The sequence below is a fragment of the Peromyscus californicus genome, unplaced genomic scaffold (assembly GCF_007827085.1).
Source record: "Peromyscus californicus insignis strain IS unplaced genomic scaffold, ASM782708v3 Scaffold_11__1_contigs__length_118956290, whole genome shotgun sequence".
Lineage (NCBI taxonomy): Eukaryota > Metazoa > Chordata > Mammalia > Rodentia > Cricetidae > Peromyscus > Peromyscus californicus.
In genome coordinates this window covers 21904861-21922986 of record NW_026294402.1, presented here as the reverse complement: position 1 = coordinate 21922986, position 18126 = coordinate 21904861, and the positions used below count along the sequence as shown (strand labels likewise).

The window sequence follows — 18126 nt, the reverse complement described above, 5'->3', positions numbered from 1 at the left end:
TCAGTGATGGAATGAAGTATCAATGTGTAAGACAAATAAATCCTTTGTCCACAGGTTGCTTTTGGTATAGTGTTTATCACAATAATGGACAGCGAACCTCCAGGATAGGTAGCAATGGTGGGAGGTGATGGATCTTTAATCAGTAGGCTTACTGAGACCTTGCAGTCATGTGTAGTGGGTACCAGGTTCTTGTGTACACAGATAAGCACTGAAGAAGCCTGGAAAGTTAAACATGCAGTCTTGTCTCTTCAAAGGAAGGAGATGTTTACCTGCCTTCCTCCAAGAACACTGAGAAAGGTTGTAGTTTACAACCCTGTGATATTTTGCTATCTATAGGGCCAGACTTCACTATATTCCTCAGAATTTTATGTTTGTTAATCCCCAACTTCTACCCCCTATAAATCTCAAGCATTGCTTATTGGGCCATAGGACCAATCATTATGAGAGGTGTCACTTGCCTTTTACAATAGCCTAAGTGACTTCTGTGTTATCTTAGGAACAGGTCAAATCCTGACTCCCACAAGCATGTTTACCTCTGTCATTCTCCCTGGACCCTTATCTTGAGCTCTGTTTCTAAGTCAACAAAATCCATCTTGATGGAAGAAGCCATGTGTACTTTGTAAATAGAGTTTCAATGTAAACATGTCTTAAGTTTGTTGTACATCTGGGACGGAGTTAATTGTCATTGGAAAACTCCCCCCCCACACACAATTGTGGTGTGCTTAAATATGGCTAAAATAAACCACCTGGTGTCAGACACTGGAAGTCTGGCCCAGCACTGGCTAACTAAGTTGGGCTGAACTGAGTTTCGTTCTTCCTTTATCTGGATCATTTGTCTGTAGCTGTGATGTTTGTGGGGACCCCATAGTCACAGTGGTATGTTTTCAAGGGAGATGTGTGATCCCAGCCTTCTCTACACACACAGCTCTTGCTATGATATGGTGTAGAGAGGAGGGCTTCGCAAGAGCTGAGATGAGATTGGAACCTTTAATTTTCAGAACTGTAAGCTAAATAAAAATTTGGTTGCTTGTTTTTGTTTTGAAATAAAGCTAGCCTGCCAAACACCTTGAATCTTGAATGTCCCTTGAAGGCCAAATATTGAAGATGGGTTTGTTTCTGACTCTTTTGCTTATGCTTGGGACCCTTTTCCTCCTGAGTTGCCACATCCATTGGTGACATGGGGGTTTGTGCCCAGACTTACTGTATCTTGCTAGGCCATGTTTGGTGGATAACCCTTGGAGGCCTGCTCTTTCTTTTAGAAACAGAGGAGGAGTTGATCTGGGGAAGAGGGGAGGTGATAGAGGGACTAGGAGGAGTGGAGGGAGGGGAAACTGTAGTCGGGGTGTAATATATGAGAGAAGAATAAAAGTTTAAAAAAAAGATGTGTTCCAATGTAATGTCCTTGGAAGATGGTGGGAATATTAAGAGGTAAAGGGCAGGGCTTTGGGTTATTAGGATGTGTCCTTGAGGGTTATCATGGGACTCATCCTCTTCTTATTTTCTTCGTTCTCTGGCTCATGATATAAGTGACTTGTATCTGTCACTTGCTCCCACTGTGATGTCCTGGAGGGTAGAGAGCAAGAATGACGGCTGGAGTAAGAAGATTGGCAAAAGGGGAGTCCTGTGCAAAGGTTGGTGGATGTCCAGCTGGGCAACATCTGCACTGGGAATGTCTACAGGATGAGTCTCCTAATCTGATCCTGCATACCTGGGAATAGCAGGGTGTATGCTGGGTTAGGTGAGAAGAGGAGGGAAGTCTGGCATGGGACAAGCACATAAGGGCAAACATTTATTCCCATGTTACCCAGAGGCAGGTGTGTGTATGGGGGAATGGCTATGGCTGAAGATCAGTGGACCTGGGGCCATCTACCTTGTATTTTCTGACCCCTTTCTGTCTTCCTGTGCCTCTGGGACCCTCTTCAAGTTCTGCAGCTGAAAGAGAAATTTTCATGCCCTAAGGAGGGTGATGTCAGGAGCAGCAGCCTAGGCACTGCCTGCAGATGGGTTGGGGATGATGAATTCCAGGCTCTGAGAGGTCGTGAAACTGCACAGCGGTATCTCCTGGAAACCCCCACTGCTTCTGAGGACTGCTTTCTGTCCTGTTCCCCCTTCAGCCTGACTAAATCCCTTAGAGCCCCCTGGGTAGAGAGAGCTCCAGCTGGGAGCTCTTTGTCAAGGGGCTGTTGCTTCCCTGAGCTCTCCAGGGGCTGACTTTTTCAGCCCCGGGCTCCTTTCTTTACACTTTTTTCAGAGCAATCACAGTCTCTGCCTACCTCTGCCTGATGAGGGATGTGAGGGATGCTGCTCCCTCAGGGCTGCTGGGACTGTTCTTCCATTTCTGGCAGTTGTTGAAGAAGAGAGAGCCCAGGTTGGTCGGCTGTGCGTTCCTGGAGGCCGGCCAGCCAGCCAGCCAGCCAGCCAGCAGCAGTAACTTGCTTTCTACAAATATGCATTTGTGTGCCATCTGAACAGCCTCTAGGACCAGCTGTGTCAACATCCTGGGAGATGCGGTGTTATAGAAAGCGAGGCTGCCACACTGATGGGTCTGCCCGAGACGGCTGCACACAAGGCCGTGGTGAACATCCCAAGGGAGAGGGAAAGGTACTAGAAAACCAGTGCAGCAGTTTGGGTTTGGGATCATGTGACCTGTGGGTTTCATTTGTTGAGCACCCAATGCTTTTCAGGTCTCTTGCAGGTGTTATCTTGGCCTTTCTTGGGAAACTTCCAGATGCCCTCAGGCCTGGCCCAAGACCTGTGGGTCCTGTGCTCCAAAGCTCACTGTATTTTCTCTGTCATGATTGTGGAGAGCTGTCTGTCTCCTCTGCCCTGTCTGATCACTGTGCTGAGGACTTCATGAGCATAGGAACTGAGCTAAGTCCTACGCTGTAAGAGGTTGTACATGATCCTTTGTGCACAATAAATCTTTACAGCAACTGATTCCTAGGTGGGATTAGTATCCATCTGTCTCTCCTACCTTCTTTTCTTTGTTTGCTTTCTTGCTTTCAAGAGGTTTAGGATGAAGACTTTGCCTCTGTGTATGTTGTGTATGATACATGTATATAATGCCTGTACATATGTGTGTGCGTATGGTAGAGTCCAGAGATTGTTATTTGGTGTCTCTCTTAAACCCTCATTTCTGAGGCATGGGCTCTCACTAAAGCTGAAGCCCTCTAATTGGATTAGGCTAGCTTGCTGGTGAACTCCAGGCATCTGCCTCTCTCTGTTCTCTGACCCAATGGTGAGGTTATAGACATGTGCTGGCTTTCCTGGATTTTTTACACATGTGTTGGGAATCTGAACTCACATTCCTGTGTTTGCATGCATGGCAAGCACTCCACTGAATGACCTGTCTCAGCCACAGGAACTTACTTCTGACTGGCTCAAAAGCTCAGGCATTTTTATCTGACCCATTGTACCCTCCAATTTGGGAAAGGTTTGAAGTATTCTGGCCATTGTACCTCCTATGCTAGGCCATGCTGCATAGACATTTTTGAGACTGTCATACTCCTCTCTTAGCTTTTTTACAAGTGTTGGTGTTGACCTCTCACTATGGAGTTCATATGAAGGAAGATCCCCCTCAAGGCTATCTGTCACCCCTTCACCGATGCTGGGATCAGCTGTATCCTATACTTAGCTCTCACATGAAGGAACGCTTCCTCAAGGTTATTTCCTCCCTCAACCCCAAGGACAACTGTGGTACATGCTTGGTCAATTAACTAATGCAAAAACCTGGCCCTCTTGCTGCTAAGAATGCCCTGAAGCACTGTCCCAAACAGAGATTGATAACCAAAAAGGCAGAGTGTGGAAACTGGAGGACCCCCAGTACTGGGCACAGGGACTCTCTTCCCTTCAGGTGTACAGGAGAAGGTGAAGACCAGACTAGGGTTTTCCATAAGCATCAGAGTCCAGAAAGATCAGCAGTCTCAACCCTGATAAACTTTTTTGTTGTTGTTATATTTAGGCCCTGGCTAAGAAAGGGATGAATCCCTTAATCTGTGTGAGGGAAATGAGATCAGTGAGCTCGAAATACTGAATACCACCTTCCCCAGAAACCTCTGGGCCTATAGCATCAGGCTCTCTTCTTGGCAGAAGGGGAGAATTTGAGGATACCATGCACTACTTACTGCCTTGCAGGACAGAGAATGTCCCATGGCTCCTGAGCACCTCTTTTCCTGGCCATTAATCCAACAATCGAATTCATGTCAGAATATGAACACCTGGCACCCAACAAAGAAAGAAAAGCCATTCCTGATGAAGTAGCTGCTGGGTCCAGTCAGCACACACTGGCAGATGCTGAGCCTTCTGAGGCTGAATACCAGTGCATTGGATCAAGAGGGATTGGATACAAAATTGGCTAAAGAAAAGCACACTGATGTGCAAGCATACTTCTTGATACAGAGTTTAATATTAAGAATCAGACACTAGGAAATGGTGTTGATAGGCAGCTAGATTGTCTGGAAGATCGGGAAAATGGGGGTCCATTTTAAAAGAGGCAGAAATGGCCGGGCGGTGGTGGCGCACGCCTTTAATCCCAGCACTCGGGAGGCAGAGGCAGGCGGATCTCTGTGAGTTCGAGGCCAGCCTGGTCTACAGCGCGAGATCCAGGAAAGGCGCAAAGCTACACAGAGAAACCCTGTCTCGAAAAAACTAAAAAAAAAAAAAAAAAAAGAGGCAGAAATGAAAGAACTTCTAAGATACACCATAGAGGAAAAGTGGGAAGACTTGGAGAAATCTGTATGGTAAGTGATATAAGAAAAATACCGAAGTCCTCCCACTATTTGTGAGGAGCACTCAGAGGATTCTTTATTTAAACAAGATGCCATTTACGGGTGAAGACAGATGCTGACGGATAGCAAACCACTGTAGGAGGGTCTGGAGGTCTATGACAGGAAGAGCATCTTTTCTAAACTCTAAGAACAAAGTGATGGGCCTTGTGCTTCCTATCACCAAGAAGGGACCAGCCTGGGAGGCTTCCTTGGGCTCTGAGGCCATATTCTCCATCCCTAGCAATCCTGTTTCTCTCTACTGCTATGTGTGGTTACAGGAAAGGCAGCAGTATGTGCTTAATATAAGCCCCAAAGAAGAATTATAATGGAGATACCTGGGGTTTGGGAACAAAGCATTATGCACTCATTGGGAAAAAGAGTTATTGGATTGGTTCTGGGCTCTGGTTGAGATGAATGACCTACCTGTGAAGTAATAAATGGGCATGTGGCCACCTACCAGGAGCAGGCATTTTTTAGACCCACTAAGCCATGATGTCAGGCAGGTCTGGTAGCAATCCGCTGTGAGATGGCTTACGAACGATATAAGCTCTGTTTGTCTGTAATTAGACAGGAGTGGTGCCTGAGAAGAGGAAGCATTTCTGTGAGCAGGAGTATGCCCACATCTTCTGCCAACATGGCAGCAATATCTCTTTGCTTCACAACCACGGCTTGGCTCTGTGAACAGTTCAGTGCAGCCACCCCGTAAAGCATGAAAGAGGGCGGGGTTTGTGTGAGTGGCAAACAAAAAGGAGCAGCGACCCACTGGGCCACTTGGTGTCCTACTGCCCTGATCGCACCATGTGTAGAATGGTAAGAGGCTGAAAATGTAAGTGATCTCATGCTGAGCAGCTTGCCTGATTGCTTAGGAGCCATTAAAGGAAACTATTGTGAGATTAGGATAGGAAATCCGAGGAGCCTCATGCAGACTTATGATGCTAATCATGGAGTTAACCTGCCATCCTTTGCCAAGGAGCATCTAGCACAGAAGAGGCAGAAACAGCCAGGGAGACAGAAAGATCTCTCCAGTTGACCTCAGTCTGCTTCTAGGTCACCCTTGGGTTGGACAGTGGATGCCTGAGTAGAGCAGTATGTGGGCAGGGATGGAGGCGATGCCAGATGTGTCAACACAGACTCTGCTTCCAGAGTCATGCTGCTACAGCATCTGGGTAGCTTCCCACTGGGTAGCAACAGAAACCAGAAGAGTCCTGCTATGCTACCATTATTTAAGTGGCTTTCAAACCTCAATGATGGCATCACGCCTCTTTCATTTTAGGGAAAGCAGAAATTCATCTTGAGCGGCGTTGATGTGTTCTGAGCAACTGCTGTCGTTTAAATATTTGTGGTTCCTCACTATTCATATGTTGAAACCTGATGCCCACTATGGTAGTTTTAGGAGGCAGAAGTTATAAGAGATGATTACATCATGAACATTGAGACTGTGAATGGGATTGGTGACTTTATAGAAGAAGCCCCCAAGAGCACACTCATCCTTTCCACAACTAGATGGCTCAGTGAGAATTCACCACCTACAAACCAGAGACTAGATGATCATCAGATGACGGATCTGCTGATGCCTTTGATCTCAGACTCCCAGCTCAAAAAAGTGTTTATGAGCCATTCCATAATTGGTACTTTGTTGTAGTGGTCCAAAGAGACTACTAGCATGTGAGGCTTGCTAGTAAGTGCCAGCTCCAAGGCCTTACATAGTGTTCAATCTACCTGCACCGAATTTTACATCATATCATATGATCCCCACTGGGACTCTGTGTATCAAGAAATGAAGTAAAGGATCCCATACTGACTGAGATAAGATAGTTAACAGTGGGCATGCTGTTACAAAATAGAGACAGCGAAGAGCACACCTAGCCTCCATGTGGCTAGTTAGGGCATGTCTTAGGGCACCCCTGCCAATGTCAATGGGAGCTAGACAAAGGCAGCCTGGGATGAACAGGACATGGTGACCAGCAAATTGGAGCCTTCAGAAATGTGTCTGTGTTGTCCACAAGGTCTGACTTTAGGACTTGCCAAATGTGCTACTGAAAGATGAACATATAGGAAGTAGAGGAGGGGCCACAGAGAATCACTTGAAGCTTCAAGACTAGCCACAGCTTGAGGTGGAGAGTGCTGGGAAGGCTAGAGTTTGCTTTCCCCTCATCTATGGCTAGTGAAGGACACCAGCAGCTTTGAGGGTTAGCACTGCTGAGCTTGAAGAGTGGGTCCTTCTACAGGCTTTAACACTCCCTAAGAAGTCCACCGGGCCTCAGCTCGAACAAAATCAAGAACAGCTTTTCCTGCTGCCCAATTCTGCCTCTCCTTGAAGACACTGTTCCCAAGATACCTCTTAAATAATGGAATCTCATTTTAGATTCTTTTCCCCAGAGTAGGCAATCCTATTATCAATCCAAGCAATCTCAGCTCCTCAGATAGATTCTGGGCCAGTGGGACCCCTGTAAAACATCCCAGCTCAGGGAGCAAGGACTGACACATGACACACTGAGTGTTTTCCCTCAGTGGCAAATTGTGATATCTTTACTATGTGTTCTCTCTCTCTCTCTCTCTCTCTCTCTCTCTCTCTCTCTCTCTCTCTCTCTCTCTCCCTCCTCTCCTCTCCTGTGGGGTTGAGAGATTGGTGATGGAGTGTATAATGGCCTTAAAGGGCATTCATTTATATGATGACTACTGACATGTCAGAGATTTCCTGCAGAAAGAAGATGGATAACAATAAAGACAGCAAATATTCAGGGCCCCTGCTACCTCCAGAAGTATGGGAAGGGATGTTGTGTCCATTCATGTGCATAGCAGACATCATCATTACACTCTAAGCCCTGTATATTGACTGTTCATGTTTTTTTGGCTTGCAACGAACTATAAGCACCGTTCCTTCGGACTCTCATTAACAGGGTGGCTTTTATCTTTCCTGGGGTTGTGTCTACTATGGCTAGGACATTCCTGGGCCAAGATCAATCCATAAATGGCAATGAATGTCAATAACAGTGGGAAGTAGAGAGGGTCTTTTATGAGCATAAAGGCCCTGTAGTGAAAGGGGAAGGGAGATGGAAGGAGATCATGTAACGGGACGGTGGGTAGCTACTGCTGTGGAGGAAGCTTCTGAGAGGACCCGTCAGCTCCTCTAAATACTTCTGCTCTATGACGTGTCTACCTAACAGGGAGAGATGGATATATACCTCCACTGCCATTCTATCTATTTATCAAACCTCATTAACTGTCATTACAATTATGATTTGAATCTCTAATGTCTCTCACAGGTTCAAGTTTTGAATGCTTAGTCCCAGCTGGTGGGACTATTTTGAGAGGTCATGGAACCTTTAGGAGGTAAGGCCTAGCTGGAGGAAGTGCATCCCTAGGGGTAGTCAATGAGAGAGAAATGTAATTGCCTTCAGAAATTATTGAGAAAACAGCGATGACTTTGATGTAAAAGGAGGAAGTAAAAGGCAAATCGCTATTTCTATATAAACTTATTTCTCTCCTCTTTGTCTCGCTGTCTGTTTCTGCCTCTCTGTTTCTCTCTGTCTCTTTCTCTAAACACACACACACACACACACACACACACACCCCACCACCACCACCACCACCACCACCTCCACCACCACCACCACCACCTCCACCACCACCACCACCACCACCACCACCACCACCACCACCACCACCACCATTCACTAACCAAGCACATTAATTATTTTTAAAAGTCCTGAGAGTCTAGTAGAGACTCCAGTGGGAAGTCAGAGACTATGAAGCCTTTCACCAGAGGTATAATTTAAAAAAGAAGATATCATCGTATCCAGCTGCTGTCTCAAGACTGAAGACCCTGCTGAAGAGATCTTGCCCACCCTCCAAATCATGATGCCATTAGATACGTAGCTGGAAGTTGACAATGAGACAACTCTATTACTCTGAATACAAAAGAAGAATTTCAAGTGCTGGTGTGGCTGAGGATCTGGGCAGGAATGAGACCCTCAGGATGGCACTGCTTGCCTTAAAGAGACGACCTTGAGGTGCTAGACCATTGTGGAATTGGGGGAAAAAAAGTGCAAAGAGTTTCTGTTACTGTTTTAACTGTTGTCCTCAAAATGGATGGACATCTCCTTCCTGTCAGCTTTATGGTGTCCTTAGTAAAGGACATATTGCTCTCTAATGCTTCTCTGCAAAACTGTATTGCCTATGAAGGGATCTGCAAAGTTGTTGACTTTTTTGTTTGGGTTGCTGCAAGTTAAAAATAAGGTATATAGAGGCTGGAGAGTAAAGATGGAGGAAATTCTGAAAGCATCAGAAGTTAGCAAAATCCAGGAAATTTCTAAGCTTCCAAGACTATCAAGTTGATGAGGGTCAAAGCCAAGTTTTCCAAGGCAGAAGCTGGATCCCAATAGTATTTAGTGACATGTGGAAAACTGTTGTAGAATATAATTTTAAGGTATGTTACTTTTGTTTATGTTGCATTTGTTTAACTCTGTGAAGCTGTGTTACTGTGCCTGTCTAAAATACCTGATGGTCTAATAAAGAACTGAATAGCCAATAGCAAGGAGGAGAAAGGATAGGTGGGACTGGCAGGCAGAGAGAATATAAAAAGAGAGAAATCTGGGAGATAAAAAGGAAGTAGCCTGAGAAAGAGGAAGACTTCAGAGGCCAGTCACCCAGCTACACAGCAAGCCACAGAGTAAGAGTAAGATTTATAAAAGTAAGAGAACAGGAAAAGCCCAGAGAAAAAAGATAGATGAGTCTAATTTAAAGTTAAGGAAAGCTGGCAAAAAAAAGCCAAGCTAAGGCTAGGAATTTATAAGTAAGAATAAGCCTCTGTGTGTGATTTTCTTAGGAGGTGGGTTGTGGGTCCCCCAAAAGAGTAAAAAACAACCAACAACAGAAAACTGCATAGAACACATATGCGACACGCTGGAAAGTTGGACAAGGGGGAGCTGGACAGTAGGATCTGGGACATTTAAATCAGGCAAATTGGAAACTGTGACTGTCCAGGCTGAGGAATGAGCTGGGCTATGGGCATTCCTTCTGTTTAGTGCCCTTGAGAAGCTCTTATGCCTGTTCTGTCGCTCTGTGGCAGAGGCTTCTAACTGCAGCCTAAGGTGTTCCTTCCCAGTCCCCAGATGTTGGAGGCCATTGTAGTCCTCAGATGAAAGAGAAACATCTGTTTGTGAACAAGCCTATGCCCCAAGTCAACCTGCATCTTGACAGCATGTAAGATTTATCTATTTTGTATTTGCTCTGTGATGTGTGGCCCTCTGTTGGTTTCTTTACCCTCTCCAGATAATCCCCAATGCCTGAATATAGAGATGGAAACAGGAAACTCCCCTGTTTGGTCTCTATTGTGTTAATCTATTTTTCTGTATCTCCCCTCAGTTTACTGAATTACTATTTTTTTTCCACATGGAGACACCAGTGGTATGAACTCAGTGATGATTAAAGTACTTTTGTAAGGGGGACCACTGAACCTACCCCCACACTGGGAAGTCTCCGTGTCCTAGGCCAATTTGCAACTGGCATAGTTAGTCAATCCATGTCTAGAAACATGTTGGATGAGTCATGATTTGTAGTGGGGGCAAGCATTCCAACAACTCACAGATGGATTCCTGTGGGCAAACTGTAAAATACTGTGGCCCAGTGGTCTACAGGAGATGATTAAGGAAGTGATGTGTGATTATAGGAAAGAGCATTTCCATTTTTCCCTAGCAACCTTGCCTTCCTATCTCTAGTTTCCTTCAGTTGATTTTATTTGGAGCATAATGCTGGCTTCTGGGAGTAGAAGCTGTCTCCTATAGTCTAAGATTTCTGCCTCCACCTGAAGCAGAGCGCTCCTAAGGATTACCACAGAAAGGCTTTCTTTCTTTTATTTTTTTTCAAAGAAGAAAAATATAAAGTATAATTTATCAACTAAAAAAAATGAATAATGAAGAAAGGGCAGAGAGCTCCATGCTTTCAAAGTGTGTTTTGTACTTTGGTGTAGTAATCGTGAATTATAAATTTCTACAGCTTGCCTAGCAAGGCAGGGAAACAACTGGGTCCCAACCTCTCATTTGTAGCTGATGTTTTCTCTGGTCCTGCCCAGCCCCACGACCTCACAGACACTTATAAAATAATCACTCAGAAGCTTATAATTAATTAAACCTGTTTGGCCATTAGCTCAGGCTTTCCACTGACTAGCTCTTACATTTACACTCAGCCCATTTCTGTTAATCTATATGTTGCCACGTGGCTTGTGGCTTACCAGTACTTTTACATCTTGCTTCTCATGGTGGCGGCAGGCAGTACCTCCTCTGTTCTGCCTTTCTCCTTCTTCCTCTATAGTTAGAATGTCCCACCTAACCCTATTCTGCCACACCATTGGCCAAGCAACTTTATTTATCAATCAATCAGAGAAACATGTATTCACAGCATACAGAAAGACATTCCTCCATCACTCATTGTTTTATTGCCTTTCAGCATCGGCACAGAAGCAAGTAGATAGTGGACTCAGCAGGCACTATACACCCCAGTTACCAATATTCTTCTAAACTCATGCCCCACAGATGCTAGCATTTTCACCCCAGTGTTCCCTCCTCCACCTTACCATTTGCTGTCCTTACTCAAATGTACCTAATAGAGTTGCCATCTGACTGGATGCAGGTTCAGAGAAAGAGCTTTTCTTTAAAGATTGTTGTTGGCTGGACTCTTCCATATCACCCTAGCTGTATATGAGCCCCTCTGTGTTCTCCTGAGACAGCAGGCTTCTGATAGGCTGACATCCACATCCTCACATTGTGTTCTCTACCAAGAGCATCTTTCTCTGTATTTGACTTGGACCATTCTCTAGAGAAATGCTGTCACTAAGTATGTGGAACCCAGTAGCACATCCATCTTTAGCCCTGGTCACCAAAGGCATCTGAAGACATGGATCATGAAGAGAATATGTTTTATGATGTGGTTGAAGAAGAAAGACAGGTTGTTTCTCAAACAGTAGAGGCCGAGACAGGAAGCAGCTTCTCTGAATCCATAATAAAGAGAATTCTAGCTGTTCTTGTGCACAGGAGGCCAGAGAACCCCATGAAATGTGGTATGTATATGGGAGGGGTGTCTCTCGAGGCCCTTGAATAGCACCAACCATGGCTATGTTTCCAGGTATTTTTTTGTTCCTCACCTGCTCTTGGTATAAGGAGAGATACCATGACTGAGCTTTTCCAGTGTCTTGGTGGAAACAATCATTTAGAATGAGAGAGAAAGATGAACCATATAAAACTCAGTGCTAGATATTTCTACATCTTCTCCTTCTGATATTGTTCTTGATCTTATGTATTAGTTACTTTTTGTTGCTGTGATAAAATACCACAAACAAAATCAGCTTACAGGAGAGGGGGGTTTATTTTAGGCCACATCTCCAGAGGGATACAGTCCATCATGGTGGGGAAGGCATGGCATCAGGGACATGATGTCAGCATGGCAGTCAAGAAGCACGATGACTACATTTCATTTGCACACAGGAAATAGAGAGAAAGCACAGAAGTGGGGCCAGGCTGTAAAATTGCAAAGCCTGTATCCAGTGACTTATTTCCTCCAGTAAGCTTCCACCTCCTAAATGTTCCAGAACCTTCCTAAACAGCACACCAAGTGTTCAAATACACGAGTTCATGGGGAACACTTCTCATTCAAACCACCACACCTCACTTCTAACATTAATGATAAATCAAATGGTGGTGACTTCTAGGGGCTAATAGGACCAGCTCAGAGATGGGCACAGGTGAAATAATGGTGATAGAATATGACGTCCTCTGGAGACTTCAACAAGTGTGAGTCATATGCCAGGGACTGCAGTATTGGGAGAGTGTGGTAAGGGTCTCTCACAAGGATGAATGTTAAGGATAAAGACTCGTTGGTTTTCAGTCAAAATCAAGAGTTCTCTTGAAAATCATTGATTGCTCAGCATCCTTAATTATCAGGAAGATGCAAATAAAAATGACTCTGAGATACCATCTTTAACCTGTCAGAATGGCTAAGATCAAAAGTACTGCAGAACAGCTTATGTTGGAGAGGATGTGGAACAAGGGGAACACTCCTCCACTCTTGGTGGGAGTGCAAACAGCCACTTTGGAAATCAGTATGGCAACTTCTCAGAAAATTGGGAATCAATCTACCTCAAGACCCAGCTATACCACTTTTGGTCATATACCCAAGGAATACTCAGTCATACCACAAGGATACATGCTCAACTATATTCATAGCAGCATTATTTGTAATAGCAAGAACCTGGAAACAACCTAGATGCCCCTCAACTGAAGAACGGATTAAGAAAATGTGTCACATATACACAATGGAGTACTACTCAGCAGAGAAAAAAGAATGACATCATGAAATTTTCAGGCAAATGGATGGAACTAGAAAATATCCTGAGTGAGGTAACCCAGACTCAGAGGGACAAACATGGTATGTACCCACTCATAAGTGGATACTAGATATAAAGCAAAGGGTAATTAGGCAACAACCCACAACTCCAGAGAAGCTAACAGGGAAGACCCAAAGAGGGACTCATGGACCACCCTGGGAAGGGAAAATAGTTGAGATCTCCATGAGTAAACTGGGGATGAGGGGTGGGCAATGGAGGGTAGGGAATAGGGGATGAGAACATAAGGGGATGGGATGGTTGAGCTGGAACAGGGAGGGAGGGGGAATGCAATGAAAGAGAGACCATGATAGAGAGAGATATCATGGGGATAGAGAGAAACCCAGTGCTAGGGAAGTTGCCAGGAATCCCTAAGGATGACCCCAGTCTGGGCTACTAGCAATAGTGGAGAAGGTGCCTGAACTGAACTGACTTGCCCCAGAGATCAGATCGGTGAATAACCTAACTGTCATCACAGAACTTTTCTCCAATGACTGATGGAAGCAGATGCAGAGATACACAACCAATTACTAGACAGAGCTCCAGGAGTCCAATCAAACAGAGAGAAAAGGGATTCTATGAGCAAGTGCATCAGGATCATGATGGGGAAACAGGCAGGGACGACCAAACCAAACTAGTGGGAACTCATGAAAGTTGGATCAATGACTGTGGGGCCTACATGGGACTGGACTAGGCCCTTTGCATGGTGAGACAGTTGTGTAGCTTTGTCTGCTTGGGAGGCCCTCTGGCAGTAGGATCAGAATCCATCTCTGGTGCATGAGCAGGCTTTGTGGAGTCCACTACCTATGATGGGATACCTCTTGCAGCCTTGAGGCAGGGGGAAGGGCTTGGAGTTGCCTCTGTCGAGTGTGCCTCCCCATGGGAGACCTTGCCTTCTTGTGGGTGGGAGTGGGGGTGGGTTGGGAGGGGAAGGCTGGGGCAGGTAGGAGGAGGGAAGAGGGGGATCTTTGATTGGTGTGTAAAACGAATGAAAAATTTTTCTTAATTAAAAAAAAAGAAGTTCCCACCAAAGCAATGGAGCAGTGAGAGTTTTCAGAACTGCAAAGTTAAGAAGATATGCCGTTTAAGATTCAGGGAGGTTATTCCTGAAGACTCTAACTGACAGCAGCCTGGACCACACATTTGAGGGGAGGTTGCAATAGCATAACTCACAGCAGTGCTACAGAAGTGTCTCTGATTCTGAGGGTTTCATGTTTAAGGGCCCACAGTTCATCCCCATCCCCTCAAGTGTACACATGGGTGGTCTGATCTTTCTGACTGTCCAAGTTCTTCACATTCACATGAAAGACACAGCAGTCCTTGAACTCCAGGGCTCAGGTAACTTAGAAAAAGGATACTAATTATTCCAATGAATTAATTTCAGAAGCAATGTGAAAAAAATCAGAAAGACTTCCTAATTTTTTGTTTTTCACCAAGGACTTCTGAATTCTTCTACATGTCATTTAAACCAGGGATTATGTCCAGCTGGTTGGGAAATACAGCTCGGGTGTACATGCCAGGTGCTGCTTGGTCCCAGAGATGTGGCTACAGACACGTTGCAAGGTTATGAACAGGAAGTGCAGGCCCAGCAGAGCAGAAAACTGGCTGTTTCTAAGATGATAGGCCCTGTCCTTCCTCCAGTCAAACAGAACCATGAATGCTAGAGCCAGAGCATGTGATGAGAAAGGCCTGAGACATATTCATGCCAGATAAGAACGACCCACAATAATAGAGTCTATAATAGCAGAAGCCATGCACCGGTAATGAAATTGCACATATAAAATCATGAAGGTGTATGTTTATTTGAAACTATATAATCTAGCTGATTTAAATATGTGCTCCAGCAAATGTTACTGTTTAAACCAAACAATGAGTCTATCAATATTGACAGAGGAACGTCAATATCAGAATTAATTAAGCAATGTTTGTGAGAAAGAAATGATATTTTTATTTCTGTTCTTTTGCACAATGTTTAAAAATTTACCAGAAATATTTGCATCTTATATGCTATGTTATTGTGCATTCTTAAGCTAAGCAATGTGAGAACTTTAAAAAGAGTATAAATGCAATAGTTCTATTTAGGTAGGTATTAAACTCAGTTCATATTAAATATTTAAAAGGTAATATTTAAATGGTGACTTTCCCCCATGATACAGTATGATATTTTCAGGCATTCTGCATTTCTCCAGTACTTTCTGTGCTAAAGGTTTTACACTATCCTTCTTTTATGAAGTGGTAAAGTGGAGAACTGTGATATGAAGTTCACCAAAATGTTGACTCTTAGCAAAGTGTGAATTGTGATGACATAAACTCACATTCTCTCTGCAAAGGTGTCTTAGCAGGAATAGGCTCTGTTGCCAGCAGGCAGGCTATAGATGTGTAGAGATGAGTTTTTGTTCTAAAATACTGTCTGTGCCTTTAAACACAGGCACTTACCTTGGCCTGGCTTGTTCTCTGCATTCTGAATTTGTTCCTCAAACTCTGCGTATGAAGTGTTCTTTTTCCCCATTCCAAAGAGCGCCAGAAATCACTAGGAGGTAAATCTGTCTTCTCTGGAAAAATCCTTCTAAAGCATGAAGTAAAACTTGTATGTTCAAAGTTTTAGGAAATAATTGAAGAAATTGTGACAAATCTGACTGCCATTTTCAAACCAAAAAAGTGGGGGGGGGGGCAGCCTTGTATACAATAAAGGAGAGATTTGTCACTTTGGGCATTTTCTTAACTCTGAACATGACATCAGCTGGTTTTCTGTCCATGGCCGGCTCAGTTCTCTTCAGCCATCTTTAAGTGGTTTCTGAGAAGCAGCATGCATTTCTTTCTCCTGTTTTCCTCTAATCCCTTTCTCCCTGTCCATAATAGGATATTTCCAAATAACAAAAAGAAATTGTCCTTGTTCTCCTCCCCGCAAATAGGGGCCGCCAGCAGAGAAACACAGCAGACAAAAAACGTCAGACAGCGTGTGAGCTTGTGTCTAAAGAAGCCATCGCCTTCCAATTCTGAGTCAAGAATCTCATGAAGTGATTCTGCAGGTTAATGAGAAACGAAAACCTTGAAACAAACAAAAACCAAACCATTTCACTGGTGAGGACCTCAGTGTCACAGGTAAGCAAACTGCACACTTCCTACTGCAGGAGCATCGTGCACAAGATGCATGGCATATCTGGATGTGGCACTTCCTGTTTTCTGTGATAAGAAGTTAACAGATGGAATTGAATTTGCCGAAGTCTGTATTTGTACTATTGTTGAATATATGGATATATAAGCAAAGTTTACATTGTATTTGTACAAGATAGCAATAAATGTGTTTTATTATTTGGCTGCCTCATTAATATTCCTCATAGAGAAAAAGATCAATAGTGTTTTTCTTTCAAATCAAAGTGTCTAGAGCAGGGAGAATAGTTAGTTGTTGTGATTGCTCACTGTTGTAGAAAGTAAAGCTCTGACCAGAACAGTTCTAGATGGCAGAGGGCCCACACCTCTGTCAGAATTTCCCTTTCCTTTGTCTGTGGGGCATTTAAGAACAATTTCTGGACAATGTAACTTTACTTAGCTTCGTAGGGCAACCAAGAGAATGATGCAATAATGCAAACTGGTGCATTGGTGCACACGGTACGTGCAAGCTGACTCGACTCCACTACTTACAAGTGAGCTTGGTGTCCTTCTAAAGATGGACATCTTTGGGTTGACTTAGATGGACTTGGCTGTCTCTTCCTGGGTTCCTGAGACCCAGCCTCTACATACACACCCCACCCCTCTTTCTACCACTTGTTATTTTCTTCATATTCTTCGGTGGATTCTGTCTGGTTATTTTTTTCTTTCCAACCCAGTTGTATGTGTTTGTTCCTTAGTCAGTAAAGTAAGAAAAAATATTTTAACTTCAGGGGATGTCTGTTTCACCTGGTGCTGCCATGGCAATGGTTTTCATCCTGTGTTCTCTCAGAAAAACATAGTCACTGTGTTCACATTGTGACAAGAAAATAGTCGTCTCTAGGGGCAAAGTGCACATTGTCCACTGGATGCTGCTTACCATCGCAGCAGGGCTGCACACTTAAAACCTTTCCCTCCACAAGATGGTGAAGCGATGAGTGCTCTTTACTGTGGCCTTCAAATTGTGGTTGCCCGAATCAACAAGGAACAGTGGCAGTGACTTGTGAGACAATGACTCAAGCCCACCATGGTGGCCCACACCTGATGTCTCAGCACTGAGATTGAGGCAGGAAGATCAGGAGGCATGGAGATCAGGAGGCCAGCCTGGGCTACAGACTGAGTTTGACACGAGGCTGGACTAAAAAACAAGAGATCTTCCTTGTCACAACCAATCAAACAAATGAACACACACACACACACACACCACACACACACACACACACACACACACACACACACACACACACACACACACTGAAAAAAAAAAGAAAAAGCAAGATAGCAAATCTGTGCCACATTTACATCTGTTTGATACTAATGTACTAAATACTGCTTTCAACCTTGATTTTTTTTTTTGTGGGAAATACTGCATAGCTTTTGTACACACCCCGCTGCCAACCTCCACATACTACTCTCAAGCAAGGAGTACTCAGGACGAAGAAGATTTGGGATAGCCTGAAACTCACCTGGTGATAATCACCTTGGCAGGCCCCAGTGAAATATGCGTTCTTTATTACTGCAGCTCCCCAGAAGCTCATGTCCTGAAAAAGGACATAGAGTTGATCCTATGAGCTGCTGGCTCACAGCTCATCCACAAAGTGTCTCCAGCACTAGGACTGCAGGAGCTGTTTGAAGACAAATACATTTTTATTGAAACATCACTGCCCTCTAGCATGTTTATTCTATTCCGCTTCATTTTGCAGGAGTGGCTTCCTGTATCGCTGCTGCTGAGTGTAAGAAGGTCTTTGAAAATAGTTTTCTTTTTCTTTTCAAACACAAAGGCCTAGCAGGCTGGCTGGGCCTAGCAAATGGGCAGAGCAGAGGCAGCATGGTGTG

General features: G+C 44.3%; 1 long non-coding RNA gene across 2 annotated transcripts in view; it reads left to right on the top strand.

Annotated features, from left to right (window-relative positions):
• Window positions 1-18126, top strand: part of LOC128120906 (uncharacterized) — a 122135-nt gene that overhangs the window by 94015 nt on the left and 9994 nt on the right. For both annotated transcript variants that reach the window (XR_008222001.1, XR_008221999.1), the window contains one exon: window positions 16056-16245. This is a non-coding gene — a long non-coding RNA (uncharacterized LOC128120906). The remainder of the gene's footprint in view (window positions 1-16055; window positions 16246-18126) is intronic.